Source organism: Triticum urartu, chromosome 7 (assembly GCF_003073215.2).
Source record: "Triticum urartu cultivar G1812 chromosome 7, Tu2.1, whole genome shotgun sequence".
NCBI lineage: Eukaryota > Viridiplantae > Streptophyta > Magnoliopsida > Poales > Poaceae > Triticum > Triticum urartu.
Genome location: NC_053028.1, coordinates 97648707 through 97668126, shown reverse-complemented (window position 1 = coordinate 97668126; position 19420 = coordinate 97648707). Strand labels below are relative to the sequence as shown.

Here is a 19420-nt window from a genome sequence, read left to right as displayed (position 1 = left end):
GTCTTCGAGTGAAGACTATGAGAGCGAATCTTGTCCAGAGTCGGACAAGTCATCTTTGCTTGTAGCCCAAGTAAAGTTGCCGTGTGAGTTTGAAATCTGACCGTTGGAACACGTGTCAGTTCCTTAGTGACCCAGGGTCATTTCGGACAAATCAGGTCGGGTTGCCAAGTGGCTATAAATAGCCCACCCCCTACAACCATAAACGGTTGGCTGCTCAGATTGAAAGTACGGCTTTTGTCGTTTGAGAGCAACCCACCTCAAAGCCTTTGAGAGAGAATTCCTTGCGAGGATAAAGCCCTAACCACCAGAGCCAGAGAGAATTGGACATCACTTAAGTCTTCTTGTCTGTGTGATCTGAAGACTTATTACACTTGAGGACTGTGCATCCTCCAGCCGGTTAGGCATCGCGTTCTGAGCATCCAAGAGACATTGTGGATTGCCAGTGAACGAAGTCTGTGAAGGTTTGGGAGTCTACCTTGAAGACTTACCAGAGTGATTGGGCGAGGTCTATGTGACCTTAGCTCAAGGAGAACACGGTGAGGACTGGGTGTCCTAAGCTGCGTGTTCAGGACTTGGTGTCCGGGACTGTGTGTCCTAAGGTTTAAATACCTAGCCTCTCCAACCAGACGTACAGTTGTCACAACAACTGGAACTGGTTCAACAAATCATTGTCTTCAACGAGTCACTGGTTTCATCTTCACTTCACTTTACTTACTGTTACTCCTTGTGAAGTCATTGTATGTTTGCTCTATCATTTGTCTTCACTGAGTGACTGCGTGTTCTGTTTGGCTTCACAATATCTTCCTACCTGATCCTTACTACCTAGCTGCTATTAGTCTTTGTGCTTTCACTTCATTGAATACTTGACTATGGTTTGCCTAGTGTAGTCTACCTTCCGCTGCATGGTAATAGGTTTAATTTTATCGTTTGTCTTCAAAACTTCTATGTTCTGAAGACTTTCATAAAAATCGCCTATTCACCCCCCTCTAGTCGATATAACGCACTTTCATGGACGGATGCGACAACAGCCAGATTGAAAGAAATAAAAAGCCTTCTTGCAAGCAACCCAATCCTGGCCGCACCGAAGGTCGGCGAACCCATGTTATTATACATATCGGCAACACACCAGGTGGTGATCGCCGTGCTCGTCGTGGAGCGAGAGCAGGACAGACACAAATTCCCACTTCAGAAGCTGGTATATTACGTATCCACCATCCTCACACCATGCAAATTCCGGTACCCTCATTATCAAAAGATAGCATATGCGGTCTTCATGGCATCCCAGAAGCTACGACACTACTTTCAAGAATGTTCTATCACAGTGGCTTCCGAAGTACCACTTAATGATATAATAAACAACCGCGATGCTACGGGCCGGATAGCCAAATGGGCCATTGAGCTCCTTCCATTCGACATAACATACAAACTACGTCGATCCATCAAATCCCAAGTACTGGCGGACTTCGTCGCCGAATGGACAGTGGCCGAACTCCCTAAAGAGTACGACACATATTCCAACTGGGTTATGTATTTTGATGGTTCCAAAATGCTGGCAGGATTAGAAGCGGGCGTAGTTTTAATGTCCCCCACTGGAGACGTAGTCCAGTATGTGCTCCAAATATTATACACAGACTCCAATAACGCAGATGAATACGAGGCCTTATTGCATGGTCTTGATGTCTACTACACAACCTTCTTCTTGTAGACGTTGTTGAGCCTCCAAGTGCAGAGGTTTGTAGGACAGTAGCAAATTTCCCTCAAGTGGATGGCCTAAGGTTTATCAATCCGTAGGAGGCGTAGGATGAAGATGGTCTCTCTCAAGCAACCCTGCAACCAAATAACAAAGAGTCTCTTGTGTCCCCAACACACCCAATACAATGGTAAATTGTATAGGTGCACTAGTTCGGCGAAGAGATGGTGATACAAGTGCAATATGGATAGTAGATAATGGTTTTTGTAATCTGAAAATATAAAAACTGCAAGGTGACTAATGATAAAAATGAGCACAAATAGTATTGCAATGCTAGGAAACAAGGCCTAGGGTTCATACTTTCACTAGTGCAAGTTCTCTCAACAATAATAACATAATTGGATCATATAACTATCCCTCAACATGCAACAAAGAGTCACTCCAAAGTCACTAATAGTGGAGAACAAACGAAGAGATTATGGTAGGGCACGAAACCACCTCAAAGTTATCATTTCTGATCGGTCTATTCAAGAGTTCGTAGTAAAATAACATGAAGCTATTCTTTCCGTTCAATCTATCATAGAGTTCGTACTAGAATAACACCTTAAGACACAAATCAATCAAAACCCTAATGTCACCTAGATACTCCAATGTCACCTCAAGTATCCGTGGGTATGATTATACGATATGCATCACGCAATCTTAGATTCATCTATTCAAACCAACACAACGTACTTCAAAGAGTGCCCCAAAGTTTCTACCAGAAAGTCAAGACGAAAACGTGTGCCAACCCCTATGCATAGGTTCATGGGCGGAACCCACAAGTTGATCACCAAAACATACATCAACTAGATCAATAGAATACCCCATTGTCACCACGGGTATCCCACGCAAGACATACATCAAGTGTTCTCAAATCCTTAAAGACTCCGATAAGATAACTTCAAAGGGAAAACTCAATCCATTACAAGAGAGTAGAGGGGGAGAAACATCATAAGATCCAACTATAATAGCAAAGCTCGCGATACATCAAGATCGTACCACCTCAAGAACACGAGAGAGAGAGATCAAACACATAGCTACTGGTACATACCCTCAACCCCGAGGGAGAACTACTCCCTCCTCGTCATGGAGAGCGTCGGGATGATGAAGATGTCCAACGGAGAGGGATTCCCCCTCCGGCAGGGTGCCAGAACGGGTCTAGATTGGTTTTCGTTGGCTACAGAGGCTTCTGGTGGCGGAACTCCCGATCTATTGTGCTCCCTGAAGTTTTTAGGGTATATGGGTATATATAGGAGGAAGAAGTACGTCGGTTGATCTCTGGGCTGTCCATGAGGCAGGGGGGCGCGCCCAGGGGGGTGGGCGCACCCCCCACCCTCGTGGGCATCCCGGGACTCTCCTGGTCCATCTCCGATACTCCGTGGGCTTCTTCTGGTTCAAAAATAAGTTCCGTGAAGTTTCAGGTCAATTGGACTCTGTTTGATTTTCCTTTTCTGCGATACTCTAAAATAAGGAAAAAACAAAACCTGTCACTGGACTCTAGGTTAGTAGGTTAGTCCCAAAAATCATATAAAATAGCATATAATTGAACATATAAAATTGAACATATTGAACATATAAAACCTGAAGAAGTGGTAGTCACAACGAACCCGGCCACGTCGCCTTTAAATCGCTGCTGCCACCGCCTGTAATTTTCGTTCCCCCTCGAGGGCATCTTGGTAATTTCACGTACAGATATATAAAAGCCAGCCGCCTGTGGAGAAGACCTAGCCGCCCGCCACTCTCCTCTTTCCGCCGTCTCCACGCTCGCTTCCTCCTCCATCCTCCCGCGTCAGTCGCACCCCCTCCTCCCCTCCCGCATCTCGTCCACCCTGGGATCCAGCGAGGTCGGGTCCTCGAGCCATGGAGGCACTCGTCGCTGGGCCCTCGCCGTTGGCCTCCCGTGCGTCGCACCGCCTCCTCCCGCCTCGGCTCTCTCCTTCCGCCACGGCTCTCACCTCCAGCTGCAGCTCTAGAGGAGAGGAGAAGACAGTGACAGAGAGATGGCTGCGTTGGCGCTGGCGGCCCCGCCCTCGCCTTTTCCTCCTCCTCGCCTTCCCATCGCTCACGCGCAAGTCGACCGACGGCAGGGATGGTCAGGAAGGTTTCCCAGCCCGACGGTGCCGTCATGGGAGTTGCAGGGAGGAGGTGAGGATGCGTCGCGCGCGGATTGGATCGAGGGTGCCACGCTGCCGCCGCGAGTCAACTCCACTGTTGTCACCAGGAATCCGTCCCCAGCAAGGTCTCGCTCGTTGCTGCTCCTCCTACAATCTCTCCCACAATGGCATAGTACGGTGGTTTGATTTGGTTCTTTTGGTGGTATGTTCCCTACCGTTTCTCTTTTTCAGTTTCTAACTTCGATGCTTTGATTTGTCGTTTTGTCTAGCAGGAGGAGCAGGAGGGGCCACGGATGAGGAGGAAGGAGACTAGCAGGAGGAGGAGATATTCTTGTTCGATTTGGTTCTCATGCTGGCATCTCCCTGCTGTCTGCTTTCCTTTTAGTTTCCAACTTTGATGCTTGGATTTGTTGACTTGGCCAGCAGGAGTGGGAGGAGATAGGGAGGATGAGGAAGGAGACAAGCAAGAGGAAGAGAAAATCTTGCTCGCCTTATGGACTCGCAATAAACAGGTGTGTGTTGTGCTACTCATGCCTTTTTTAATCTCACTAACGACGGTGTTGTACTGGATCGAATCAGAGGAAGCTCATTTGCCTGTATATACAGAGGGTCGTCTTCTCCCCCCATCCAATACCTGCTAAGAGTTATGATTTTTCTTTGCTTCCAGGTCCACAGGAAAAATTCCTGAACGATTTTGGTATCCCCAGATTTTTCTTCCCCACGATGAGGTTATACTTAGCCTACCCTCTGTCCCTGTGTGTGTAGGTTTGTCATGTTCTGTGGTCTGAATTCAGTTTAGTTTTCTTGTTCTAAACTCATTGCATGTCCAATGAACACACATACTCTCTGCAAGTTCAGTTTAATCTTTTCCTTTAAATATTTGTAATGATCCATTTTTTAATTGTTGAGCAAATAATTTTATTAAATGCTTATAATTTGTTTGAGGACAGATAGAACATCTGTTTTCGTTAAGATTGATTATCAAGTACGTCTGTTGTTTGCGAATTTTATAATTTTTGTATGGGGTGTAGTGACAAGGATGAGGCAGAATTAGTTCTCCTCGGAGAATTGGGTTACCACATCACTGGATGTAGGCACAACCCAAGCAGTCCAGAATGATTGACTCATCTAAATTTCTCTAATTTTCTTACAAAATATTTTCTCCCGACAGTGTATGCATTTACTGCACAAAAGTTAATTTATTTGAATTTTACGTTAATGCTTTGACCGTGGATGCCAAAACATCACAGTTTGCCTGATGGAGTGAATTCCGTTATAAAATAAAGTTCCTTCCATCAAATAGATAGCTTGTATTAAAATTGTTTTTCTATCCTGTGGGTACATGTTGGTTATTTTGATGCTTCCTTTTGAAGATTTGCAGAGATCAGCGAGGATTTGTGCGGCAGGGAGGGCACTGGTGATAGGAAACATGGGTCCAAGAAGTAATCAAAGAGCATGGTAAGTTGTTCTCCCTTTTCTAATTTAAAAGCTAGAGTCTGTCGGTTGTTATATAGGAGTATGATTAGGACAAAAAAATCATGGCATGCGAGAAATTCTCGGTTTAAATAGTGTGAGCTTAAATAATAGGAACTAACCATTGTGCCATTTTCAAAATTGTTACTAGAAAAGATAACTGAATAGCAGGTCCTGTAGAGTTACTACCATAAAGTTTATTTCTAACTGCATGATCTGAACTGCACATTCTGAAAGTATATTGGACACTTGCCCTTGGGAAATTAGACTACCATAGCATTACTTTGTAAATAAATGACATGCTAAAATGTTGGTTGTTAGTACAGAGATGGTGACATTATTTGGTCCTCTGGTATTGATTCATGATTTGGGGTTAATACATGATGTTGGTATGTAATCTCTCTATTGCTCATGCCTCACTTGATGTTGCATGGGGTACAGGCAAAATGCCATTGGAGTGGCATACACCATACTTTGGTACTGCCTACACGTGATTCCATTTGATTTCACTTTCATTTTGTTTTTCTGCAGATCGTTTCAAGGTCGCTGCTGCTAAATCATGTAAGGATGGCGCAAAACTCACATGAGGGAAAAGACGAACTGCGGTAACCAAATCAACAGCTGATAAGGTACAAATTTCGGAAGATATATGGTCCTAAACAAGCATATACATCAGAATACAAAGGGGAGTTACGTTTCTATTTTATGTTATGTTTCCTGCTTGCTATCTTGTTTACGGATATTACTGCTCTATGTTGCTATAATTGTTTGCTGAAGCTAGAGTAAATCACTATTGTTTTGCGGGTACTGATCGGAGTTGGATTCGGTATTTATGAACTTGGCTTTCAGTTTTGCTCCATCGCCGGCTTATTTGCCTTGCTTCTGTATTCTTGGAAGAGTGAATAAAAGATACATGCATGATGAAATACAGGTAGCTAGGTTCGTGGAAATTGGTCTTCCAGAACTCATCCTAATTGTTTTGAATGAGGTGATGTTGTAGTAATCATATTTGTTTCCTGGACAATATTTTCCTCATGTGTTGCATTCTGGAAAGGGTGTCTTTGGCCAGTTTTCTGTTCTTTCATTGTTTCAATTGTGTGACTCTACACATGTATCCTCACAATTAGTGGCGCCTACAAGAATGCCAGGCCTACCTGTAGCTTTTCTTATGTAGTTAAATAAAACAACTCAGGGTCTCACACTTTTCTTCTTTCCAATATAATAAGGCTGCTATTGCCTGTTAATACTTCACATTGGTGATGAGCTTTACACCAGTTATAGTTCATCGATTATCTTATGACTTTTTGATAAACATAATTATATTTTAATTTTCTCTATTGTTTTCTTATTTTTTCTATCAAACTGCCATATATGATACATGAAGAAGCATTTACCTTAAGACATTAATAGAGTTTTCATGTAGAATTTGTTCTTTTTTTTGCTCCCTTAAATTAGACGATTAAGAAACCTGATAAGCGTCACGTTGGTTCAGGCTTGGTGCTAGATAGTTAGCTCACATTTATCCTGGACAAGTACTGTATTCTCAAATCTATATGGTTAGTTGAACCTCTTCTTTGATGTTGGCGCTACAGATCCATCTCGGTCATTTAGGGAAACTAAAATATGCATCTTCAACTCATAGTTTGCCAGTTTGTATTATTTATGAGAACAATCCTACCTGGTTATATCCTTGACAAAATTTCTTGAGATTTATTGATATTGTTCTTGGATACTTATAGAGTCAAACTCTGCAGGCAATTGGTTGGGCTACATGATAGACACTTTAATATATCTTCTTGGAAGCCGCTTAGTGTTCCAATGAATAATTGTCGCTGGTGTGGTGCACGCCTTCATTGTTTGGTGGGCTGCTTCCTGCCTGGTGTGGTTGAAGAATTTTCAGAGGTATGGTCCATCTTGCGTGCGGCCTTTAGTTTGAGTTTCTGTTGACACATTAAATTTCCCTTTCCTGTAGACCCCTCCTTTTTCATTTTATTAGTTGGGTGTAATAGCAAATCATCTATAATCATTTTGTTTAACTACAATCTGATGCAAAAGAGTTATGTTTAGCTCTCATAGTTCATCCTTTATATGTTTGCTTTCAAAACAAAGAAATCGGTTGTCCAAGTTCTGATCATGCTCTGATTGAGATTCAGTCCTCCTTGATCTTTTTTCTGTATGCTTGCATCTCCTTAGCGTCCAAGTTCTGATCATGCTACAATCTTGTTTCAAATTTATGCTAATAGATGTATGTACCATGATTATTGAGGAGGCGTATGAAATAAATCTGAAGAAAATAAGTAAGTCGCCTTCATCAGCGAGGCTGCGAACAACTCGTGGTGCCCCTGTTAACCTCCTCAATGTTTGCATTGTTTGCCTGTCGGTCAAATGCCCACTATTCAGCAGACAGGTAACTTTGTTTCTTAAATCCCTTTCTCTATTCATCGCCCTGTTGATACGTTCTTAGGAATCAGATAAATTGTACTCATATAATTTAATATATCTCAGATACAGTGTTCAGATCGTTTAGGAACCAGCGTTACTTCAAAAAAAGATAGGACCTGATACACATTACATTCATGGACTACTGATATACCTGATGCATTTCTTCATGATGGTCGGTTTCCTTTCACCAGATCTTACATATTTAATTCTGTGTGCTTGGAACCCAAAACTGATTGAGATCTTTAGTTCGTACTTGCAGATGTTCTGTTATTCAGAGTAATTCAGTTTCCAGTCTCTATATATTAATCAAATTATGGGTTATTTTCAACCTTATAGCCTTTTATTATGTGTCCAGTTATGCTTCCATGGGTTTGCATATGTATTAACAATAAAAAACAGACTACTATTTTGTTTATACTTGAACCAAAGGGTGTACAATTAATTTGCTCTTACGAAAGGAATGAGTAGTCAGCTAGGTGAATGAGACGACAATCATGGCAAGCGAACCAACGCATATAGAGAAATGTTATTTTTGAGTTCATTGTGAAAGAAGGCACATAAGTTTTCGAAGTTCTAAAATGTGTTTCATGAAGAAACAATTATAACACTATCACAAATCACACATAGAGAAATGTTATTTTCGAGTCTCCATAGCCTACTGATCTTTTTTTAGATATATGAACTTGCATTCGCTTTGTTAATTCTTCTGCAATGCAGGTGATATTCCTAATCATTGCTGTTGACGCTGAAAAAATACTCCTGAAGCACTAGAAGTGCCCTATCAATAAGAATAGCAGGGGTTTGAGCTTGTTTAAACTGTAGAGTACACATGCATGTACTATTTCTCAGACATCAAGAGAACATGAGATAAACATGTATGACGGTCTAACACGTGATTACTCAGGTGTTGATTAGGAAGCACACATAGGTTTAGCAGAGAGGAAGTTTCAGTCATGCCATTAGTGGGTCAACAGGGTAGGCATTTTCATGAGATAATATTGATTTTAATGATGGCTAATAATTACACTGCTGCCTTGTTTCAGAATCAAAACTCTGCTATCTCTGGCCTTGCCTCTAGGGAAAAACATGAGCTCAAAACTGAAATACTCCAGATTTACTTGCTATCTTTTAGAAGTAATATTGTTCTATTTGTTAAGGTTCACTTGGAAGTGGTTGAGGTAGCCTGACCTGATGAGGATTCAGCTGAGGAACTGACCTGGTGACGTGATGCATACAGGGCAGGAAGCAAATCTTATGCATGAGGGAGTAGATCTTGCAATTGAAGTCGTATCTCCTGCAGAGGAGGAGCAACGATGGGGTGGAAGCTACAGGGTGAGTGAGAGAGTGCAGAAGGAGGGGATGGATAAGGTCATGTCGTCAGCAAGTGAGTAGGTTTTTTTTTGAGAAAAGCAAGTAAGTGGATCAACATCGTCTGGTCAAGTAACTTGGGCAAGCCGAGTACAGTGAACTTGTCATGTCTTTATGTGAGCCCACAACATGGGTTAAATATGTATTGAGACAACTAAATGGGATAAATGAAATAAATTAGAACTCTTATATCAGTTTATAAAATGAATTAATAGAGCACATACCCAAGTTGATTTGCTGTTACCTGAAACATTTGTCAATGACACAATAATGTTGAATCTTCCTTTGCTATCTGCACAATCATCTTTTATTTTATAGCCTTAGTTGTTAAATGGTGATGTCCAATTACACTTTTTGTGCTGCCACAATTGCTATTGTAATATTTGTAGATTTTATCACCTGCTTTATATGCAGATGCATATGCAGTTCCGTATTTATGTTTTCTTAAGTTGTATATGCATGGCCTATAAATGATATAGTTGTATATACATGGTTGCATATACCGTACAAGGAGCACTTTGAATCATGGTTGTATATACAATACAGGGAGCAACTTTAATCATGATGCATATGGCCTCATTTTAATTGAATTATGAAGAAGTTTTGCTCTGTTTTGTGTATTGTAATCTGGGGTTTAGCTATGTGGTATGCAATTAATGGGAATTGCTTTTTTCCTTTAATATTGAAAGCTAGAGAACAGGAGGTAGAGTAATAAAAGCTGGTTCCTTGGAGAGTTTTTTGTGCAGAGTGGTGCATGCATAATATTATCCTCATTATGTCTCTTTGCATGTTCTATTGTAGGAAGTGGATGCTATCAAGATCATGCCAAAGGCGATGCTCATTCCCGTTCTTAGTGAGATGGGTTTACTCGATGCAAAGTATGAGCATTGCAGACTCTGGCGAGCTGCTGAAGGTCGATGAGGAGGGCAACACCGCCACCGTAATCAGGCTGGTCCACATCCACGTGCTGCTCGGCGTCACCAGGTCACCGGCACAACTCCGCATGCCCAGGCTGTTCAACATTTTCTTTCGCTTTTGGTGTGTCACATTTAGAGTCTTTCTTTCCCATTTTACCGTGTTTGCATGGTAAGATGTTTTGTTGGATTTGAAGGTTCGTAGCCTTGGCTCCAAAGCTTCAAGCTCTTGCATAATAGTGTTGTTCAGTGGGATGCAGAATTTTTGTTTGTCTGATCGGCTATCCTTGGTGCTGATTTACGTACTGATTTCATCATCATATATAACTACAATAAAGAAGCTGTGTGTATAAATATTACTAACTGCTGATACTTTGCATCAGTGATTTCAATTCTGTTGGCCCTCCTTAAGATTGCTTGGGAATGTGAGGTTTAAAAGTTTCAACCCTGTGCAATGTGCTTCTGGGTGTGGATTTGTGGCTGACTAATTAACGGTTCTGTTAATACTGATATGTGTTGCATCACTTGTACTTATAGTAAGTGGAATTTTTTCTCATATGTTTCAATATGTGCCCGAATAATATTAATGTACACTCTTTCAATACATGGCTTACTCTTGGCCTTTGCGCCATTGGCGCAACTGGTCATCTAGTGCATATAAAACATCCAAGGTTGATAATATAATAGCATGGAACAATAAAAAATTGTAGATACGTTAGAGACGTATTAGGTCTCCAGATGGCTGTCTCCATGGGCATACAATGTCTGGAAGTGCGCAGGGACTCAAACCTCACAATATCTTAAATAAATGGAGATTTTAATGCCAAAGATTCGAAGATGGCGGCTTATCGCAACGCCGTCTTAAAAATGTCGGCTCGATTCGAGGGGCTCAAGTTTCATCATGTGGCTTGAGAAAGTAATCAAGCGGCGGACGTCCTTGCCCGCATCGGTGCTAAGCGCAACCCCGTCCCACCTAACATCTTTATGTAAAGGCTTTTCAAGCCGCCTGTGGTGTGGCAAGGGGAGAGCAGCAACACCAGTTCGGATCCGAATACAAACCCAGATTCCGAACACAACAATATCATCGGCGGCCCAGCCACCGAAATAACACCGTCGGCCCATCTCATCATGGCAGTCATTGCCCCATGGACCGAACCCTTCTTGGCCTACCTTAATAGGAGAGAACTCCTGGAGGATCAGAATGAGGCTCGCCGCATTGTCCGGCGTTCGAAGGCCTACAAGGTCCATGACGAAGAGCTCTACAAGAAAAGCGCTACCGGATTTCTTCAAAGATGTATCTCCGAGGAAGAGGGGCGGCATCTCTTGGCTGAAATTCATGCCGGTCTCGGCGGGCACCACGCCGCATCTCGGGCCCTTGTTAGCAAGGCCTTCCGTACATGTTTTTACTGGCCGACTGCCTGAGCAGATGCACAGGACCTGGTCCAACTTTGCGTCGGATGCCAGCTCTTCGCCAACAAAAGCCATATGCCCCCACCGCTCTACAAACGATCCCCATCACTTGGCCTTTCGCGGTCTGGGGGCTCGATATGGTCGGACCCCTTAAAGGAGGAAGCCATAAGAGGAAGTATTTGCTGGTCATGGTGGATAAATTCACTAAGTGGATAGAGGCCAAACCAGTTAAAACGGCCGAGGCGGAGCTAGTGATAGAATTCATATCCGGTGTGGTGCACCGTTATGGTGTTCCACACAGCATCTTCACCGATAATGGCTCCAACTTCACAGCCGATGAGGTGAAAAATTGGTGTGCTAATTTGGGCATTAAGCTCGATTACGCCTCTGTCTGTCACCCGCAAACAAACGGCCAAGTCGAACGGGACAATGGTCTATTATGAGAGGCATCAAACCTAGACTAGTGCGGTCTTTGAGAAAATCAGCCAAGCACTGGGTTGAGGAGCTCGACTCCGTACTCTGGGGGTTGCGGACCCCGCCTAACCGCACTACTGGATATACACCTTTCTTCATGGTGTACGACGCAGAGGCTGTATTGCCCTGCGATATTATTCATGACTCACCTCGAGTGTGCATGTACGAAGAGAGAGATGTCGAGCTTGATCAGCAGGACAACCTAGACGCCCTGGAGGAAGAGCGTGATGTTGCAAAAGCCCGTTCCGCATTTTACCAACAACAGGCCCGCAGATATCAATGCAGAGAAGTACGGGCCAAGACTTATAATGTTGGCGAACTCGTTCTATGCTTGCCGGAGAAGAAAAAGGACAAACTCAAGCCCAAGTGGGAAGGTCCCTTCATAATTGACAAAGTTCTCACTAGAGGAGCATACCGCCTACGTGCTGCATCAGACAATCGCCTAGAGCCGAACACCTAGAACGTGGCCAGACTTCGAAGATTCTATGCCTAGCGCCGAACTATTCGTTCGTCTCCTCCACCCTATTGTTTCCTTTATTTTTTCCTCTCTTTTCGTTCTTCTTCTTTTTCTCGAAGACTTAAAGCTTTCGCACGGTTAAACCATGCACCTGTTATGTAGACATCCTTGAGCATATACGTCCATTATACTTGGGGGCTTCCCGGACAGAAGCTTATTCTTATTTTCCGAGCATCAAGCTCATTACATATGCGTTTTTCCCATATGTACCTTTTCTTCGCTATTATATACATCGATATGACTTAAGTTTTGGCGAAGTTGGGTTGCCCGACTCCTGTGCTTATGCCCTACGTTCCCATTAGTTCGGCTAGGGCATAAAGGGAGCACCTCTGCGATTGTTACTGTCGGATCATCCGGATGTGTACCTCAGACTGGGTGAAGCCGAAAGCTAGTGTTCTTAAGAGAATATTCGGTCGGTGGATTAAATATGTTTTATATTCCTTCCATTATGAACCCCCAGATGATTACCTATACTGTGATGTTACCAATCATAGTTCGGACATGCATTTTAACGCATGCACACCTAGGGAAAGGAACCCTTAACGAAACTATTCTCTCTGGAAGATGTTTCTTACAATCATGATGTAATATAACATAACTAGCTGGATACAAATTGTCTGTTCAAGCAACTATGACGCCTACGCCTGGTTTCCACGCATATCCCGGTCTATTTTACCGCTCAGGTATTCGGCAACACTCTACACCTTCGGGTCCAGAGGTCGAAGCGAAAAGGTCTGCCATAACAATCGTTTTTAAAATTCAGCTAGAGTTACATATGTCAAGGAAAGTACATAGTCACTAGGACTCAAAATTTTCCTCCACTATGCCGTCCAGTAGGCGGTCTAACTTACAATCCTGCTGGGAATACTTGGCGGCTACTTCTACTTGGTCATATACCAAATTAACGGGAACTTCTTTTCCATCTGACCCTACAGGCCTGACCCGAGCCATATGATTCGGATCAAGCTTGGTATACCATGTTTTCACCATGGCCCAGGCTTCTCGTGCACCTTCCCGATAGGCCGATATCTTGCACAGTCGAAAGCGCCGCCGCGCTCCCTTGAATAGCTGTATAAGCTCCTCCATCTTTCCCGGAGGGGAGGCGGATGGCCATAGGGCCTTGGCAACACTTCGCATCGCCTGCCGAGCTTGCTCGTGCACCTACGACAGCTCTTGTAGCAGATCGCTTGAAGATCCGGACATCTCTTCGGGACAACAGGTCAGCATACCTGCAGACATAACTCTATCAGTCCCTTCTATGTCCGAATTATTCGAAGGTAAGTTCGACCACATACTGAATATGCCGCCTCGCAGCCTTTTATTCTTCTTTACGGAGTCCGCCAGCTGGGCCCGTACATCTTTCAGTTCCTCGCCCAGTTGTGTATTCGAATCCTCGAGCTTGTTTTTGTCCATCACGACTTTTGTTAGCACACGCACGCCCGCGGCTAGCAGTTTTTTGGCTTCTTGTTCTCCGCTTTGAGCGGCTTTCAGTTGCTCTTGCTGTTGATCTAATGATCCTATTAAGAGGTGAGCAACCGTGTTAGCATTATTGGTATACCATTATGTTTTCTTGATGGAGGGAAACATTGCCAGTAGACGCCTTCTTGGATTTCTCCAGTTCGGCATTGGCAGTAGTTAGCTGGGTCCGATAATTTTCTAATTCCTGAGATAACATGCTGTTCTTCTCCGTAAGCACCTGGTTATACAATGATCCTTAAATCAGTTGTACCAACTGCTTTAAGTCTCGGGGGCTACTGGTGTATGATTATTAAATCTACGCTTACCCGCATATCTTCCAGATGCAGGTCTATGGCTCTGGCAAGCCCATCCAGAGCATCTCGGATGTACGCATCGGCCGAGCTGAAGGCATCAAATGCCTCCTTTGAAAAGCCGGGATCACGAAGAACGGCCCTCCAACGACGATGATTCATAGCGCTCTCCACTTCAGAGTTCGTGACGGACATATCCTCCGAATCCTCTATGGAAGGACAGTTCGGCGCCACTCCCGTGTCAGCCCCCGTCCTTAGGGCAGGGTTCGGAACCTGACTAGTGGAGGCACTTCCGGCCGGATCCCCGGACACAGTCCGGCGGATACTTTTCCTGATAGAATGCGGCGAATGGAATCACAATTTGATGTGGCGATCAGAAGGTGTATTCTTGAAAAGAAAAGCCTTACCTCTTTGACAAGGGCTCTACCGTGTTATCATTTGCCTTCCTCTTTGAAGATGTGCTTGGCGCGGGCGCCGTTCTCCTCGGAGAGGCTTCTGGTGCACGTGGTGGCGTCGAGCGCCTCCCCTTTGGAACACGAAATAGTGCGGTGGGTGAGGCATAGTAAGGAAACTCTTTTGAAGAAGGTGTCTTTTAAATTACTCACATACGAAGCAGGAAGGAGATCGGGGTAATCGGCAATGATGGGTACTTCGGTACCATCATAACTCGTCTGATAGAATACTCCATCCTCGAGCTCCACAAATATGTCCATATCTTCTTTGAATCTAGGGGCAAGGTTCCGGTTGTGACCGTCTGGCTGGGGAGCAGGGTTATGGATCCCCTCAATAGCCTTCCGCCATTCTTGTAGCGAGTGGATAGGTTACTGTCCATCGAAAATAATTCAGGAAGAGGAGTAAAATGGTGGGTGTGGGAGTCCTGGATTAGGGGGTCTCCGAACAGCAGGACTGTTGGACTATGAAGATACAAGATTGAAGACTTCGTCCCGTGTCCGGATGGGACTCTACTTGGCGTGGAAGGCAAGCTATGCAATACGGATATGGATATCTCCTCCTTTGTAATCGACCTTGTGTAACCCTAGCCTCCTCCGGTGTCTATATAAACCGGAGGGTTTTAGTCCGTAGGACAACATACAATCATACCATAGGCTAGCTTCTAGGGTTTAGCCTCTCTGATCTCGTGGTAGATCAACTCTTGTAATACTCATATCATCAAGAACAATCAAGCAGGACGTAGGGTATTACCTCCATCGAGAGGACCCGAACCTGGGTAAAACATCGTGTCCCCTGCCTCCTGTTACCATCCGCCTTAGACGCACAGTTCGGAACCCCCTACCCGAGATCCGTCGGTTTTGACAGCGACATTGGTGCTTTCATTGAGAGTTCCACTGTGTCGTCACCATAAGGCTCGATGGCTCCTTCGATCATCGCTAGCAATGCGGTCCAGGGTGAGGGTTTCCTCCCCGGACAGATCTTCATATTCGGCGGCTTTGCACTGTGGGCCAATTCGCTTGGCCATGTGGAGCAGATTGAGAGCTACACCGCTGGCCACCGGGTCAGATTTGGAAACTTGAACTACACGGCCGACATCCGCGGAGACTTGATCTTCGACGGATTCGACCCATGTCGGACGCGCCGTACAGTCTTGACGAGCATGACGTAAGTCTACTGTCGGACAGTATTCAGGAGATCGCATCCGCAGCTACTCCGTCCATCAATCCGGAGCAAGTCGCGCCATCCGAGAGCGGAGGGATGGAACCCTTCATGGAGGCCGCGCTCTCAGTGGCGATAGAGCCGGATACTGACTTCACCCCTTACGGGAGCCGTGTTGCCGAACCACTGGATTCATCTTCGGTCACGGACTTCGAGCCGCTCGTATCCGCGCCCGTCGAGTCCGACTGGGCACCGATCATGGAGTTCACCTCCACGGATATCTTTCAGCACTCACCTTTTGGAGATGTGCTAAATTCATTAAGGCATCTCTCCCTGTCAGGAGAACCTTGGCCGAACTATGTCCGACTAGAATGGGATGCGGACGACGAAGAAATTCGCCGCCCACCCACCACCCACTTAGTAGCCACTGTCGACGACTTAACCGACATGCTCAACTTCGGCTCCGAGGACTTCGACGGTATGGACGACGAAGCCGGAGATGAACCGGGACCACCGCCCACAGGGTGCTGGACCGCTACTTCATCACATGACGTGTACATGGTGGACACCCCCAACGAAGCCAATGCATGGCGACGAGAAAGCGGAGGATGACCCCTCCAAGAAGCAACCCAAGCACCGACGTCAGCGGCGCCGCCCTAAGTCCCGCCATTGCAAAAACAGCGATAACAATAGTCCACGCGACTCCGGAAAAGACGACAACTGCACCACCCCAGTGGCAGAAAACGATTAAGATGCAAACAACAAACATAGTACGGATCCGACGTCTGAACATGATGACGCCAAAGATAAGCATCATCAATCCCCATCCAGGGAAGAAAACAGTCCGGACGATGATGCACCCATCATCTCGGAAACACACTTGGAGCAAGAGAACCTCCGCAGAAGGCTTACTGCCACAACGAGAAGCCTGAAGAAACAGAAGCAAAGGCTCAAGGTCGCACAAGATACGCTCAACAGCAAGTGGAACAAAGTAACAAAGCATGGTAGAACCTACCACCCAAATAGCTATCCAAAGCGCAAGCTATTACCGGAATTCGACGACGAGGCCTTAGAGCCCATACAGCCGATAAGTGATACGGCCAACCGACCGGATCCAACACCCTGTGAACGCGATAGAGCGGCTAACAAAGTCACGCATAAGTCAACACACATTCTACGTGAGAACTTGCGTCAAAAATCCGGCACGACCAGATCTGTCTATGGATCTAGGAAGCACGCTACGGTACACAACCAGCACCGAATACTACAACCATCCGAACACTATGGCGCATCCCAATACAGGGGTGCCACACACCCACTATGTTTCACTGATGAGGTGCTGGATCACGAATTCCCAGAAGGATTCAAACCAGTGAACATAGAGGCGTACGACGGAACCACAGACCCTGGAGTCTGGATAGAGGACTTCATCCTCCATATTCATATGGCTCGTGGAGACGATCTCCATGCCATTAAATACTTGCCCCTCAAGCTTAAAGGGCCAGCTAGGCACTGGCTAAAAAGCCTCCCCGAAAACTCAATTGGAAGTTGGGAGGAGCTCGAGGATGCTTTCCGGGCCAATTTTCAAGGGACTTATGTCCGACCTCCGGATGCAGATGATTTAAGTCACATAATCCAACAATCCAGAGAGTCCGCCCGAAAGCTTTGGAACAGGTTCCTCACCAAGAAGAACCAAATAGTCGACTGTCCGGACGCCGAAGCCTTAGCAGCTTTTAAACACAGCGTCCGAGACGAATGGCTCGCTAGACACCTTGGTCAAGAAAAACCGAGAACAATGGCAGCTCTAACAAGCCTCATGACCCGCTTTTGTGCGAGCGAGGACAGCTGGTTGGCCCATAGCAGCACCAGCGACCCAAGCACATCCGAAGTGAGGGATGGAAATGGTAAACCACGACGCAACAAAAACAAGCGTCGAAATAAAGAAGGTAGCCGAGATAATACGGCGGTAAACGCCGGATTCAGGGGCTCCCGACCAGGTCAGCGGAAAAAGCCTTTCAAAGGCAGCAGAGAAGGACAATCTCGCCTAAACAAAATTCTTGACAAGCTCTGTCAGATTCACGGCACCCCAGACAAACCTGCAAATCATACCCATAGAGAATGTTGGGTCTTCAAGCAGGTCGGTAAGCTAAACGCCAAACACAAAGGGGAGGAGACACCAAGCGAAGACAAGGGTGAACCTCGCCAGCAAAGCGCCGGAGGACAGAAAAATTCCCACCAGAGGTTAAAACAGTAAACGTGATCAATGTGACAAGGAGGAGAAGCAATCACGCTCTTCGATGCACATGTGCCATCGAGCCCGTCATCCCTAGGTCCAACCCCTGGTTGGCCTGCCCAATCACTTTTGATCGTAGGGATCACGATACACATATCCGACGCGAAGGACTGACGGCCTTGGTGTTAGACCCAATAATAAATGGGTACCATTTCACAAGGGTCCTCACGGACGGCGGCAATGATCTCAATCTGATATATCAAGACACAGTCCGCAAAATGGGGATAGACCCGACACAAATAAGCCACAGTAATACTACCTTCAAGGGAGTAATACCAGGCCAAGAGGCCCACTGTACGGGCTCTCTACTACTAGAGGTGGTATTCGGTTCTCCTGATAACTTCCGAAGTGAAACGTTAACTTTTCACATTGCTCCATTCCGAAGTGATTTTCAAGCACTACTCGGAAGGGCGGCTTTCTCTCGTTTTAACGCAATACCGCATTATGCTTTTCTCAAGCTCAAGATGCCCGGTCCACGAGGCGTCATTACAGTTAGCGGAAATACCAATCGTTCTTCATGTACGAAAGAGGACGCGGCGACTCTAACAGCCGCACACTAGACGGCCTCACCAACCAGAAAAATGGCAGGTGTCGTGGTTCTAAGACTGACAGTAGAATAGGGGGGTAGGAATGTAGAGGCAAGATCCTAGCTATGGAGGAGTTGTACACACGAGTTTACGAGTTCATGCCCTTCTCGGAGGAAGTAACAGCCCTACGTCTCGGAGCCCAGAGGCGGTCGACTGAATATATGTGTGTCAATTACAGAAAGTGCGAACCCCTATCCTAGAGGAGGGGGTGGCTTATATAGAGTGCGCCAGGACCCCAGCTCCCCTCCGTTACACAGGGTTCAATGCTCATAAAGGAAAGGCATTACTGGTAACGTCTACAGTAAAGTGTTATAAATGTCCATAAAGCTATGGTTTAAGTCCTGACCGTTGCAGAGTGGAGAATTTCTCATCTTCTGGTGGTCGAGTGTCTTCAAGGTGGTCGAGTGAGGACATCTTGATGGTCGAGTGGATGATGGTTTTTCTCCGACTGCTTCTGATTCTCTGTAGAGATGTCCTTGGGGAGGGTATGTTGGATAGGTCCATGACCCTACCCTAGGTACATAGATTCATCATTAGCCCCCGAATGGATCAGGGTTTGAGTGAGGATGGAGTTGGGAACACTTCCGACCCACTCTTTGTGCTATGAGTATATCTTGTTCTGGAACAGTGAGTTGAGGTGACGATGTCGACTCCTTTCTCAGTCGCCTTGGTCCATTCTTGGTTTTTGTCGAGTGAATTTTCGTGATAGAATTCTG

The 19420-nt window shown here is 45.4% G+C and overlaps 1 long non-coding RNA gene across 11 annotated transcripts; it reads left to right on the top strand.

The window, feature by feature from the left end:
- The first annotated feature begins 3453 nt into the window (after positions 1 to 3453).
- On the top strand, positions 3454 to 10435 carry LOC125524837. 11 transcript variants are annotated; one of them, XR_007290970.1, is made up of 10 exons: positions 3454 to 3971; positions 4119 to 4358; positions 4514 to 4574; positions 5220 to 5304; positions 5851 to 5948; positions 7074 to 7221; positions 7563 to 7726; positions 7825 to 7933; positions 8999 to 9145; positions 9931 to 10435. It is a non-coding gene; the product is annotated as an uncharacterized LOC125524837 (long non-coding RNA). The 11 variants fall into 11 exon arrangements; XR_007290973.1 differs by having other exon boundaries at positions 4116 to 4358; XR_007290967.1 differs by having other exon boundaries at positions 3454 to 4018; positions 5228 to 5304.
- The last annotated feature ends 8985 nt before the right edge of the window (positions 10436 to 19420 follow it).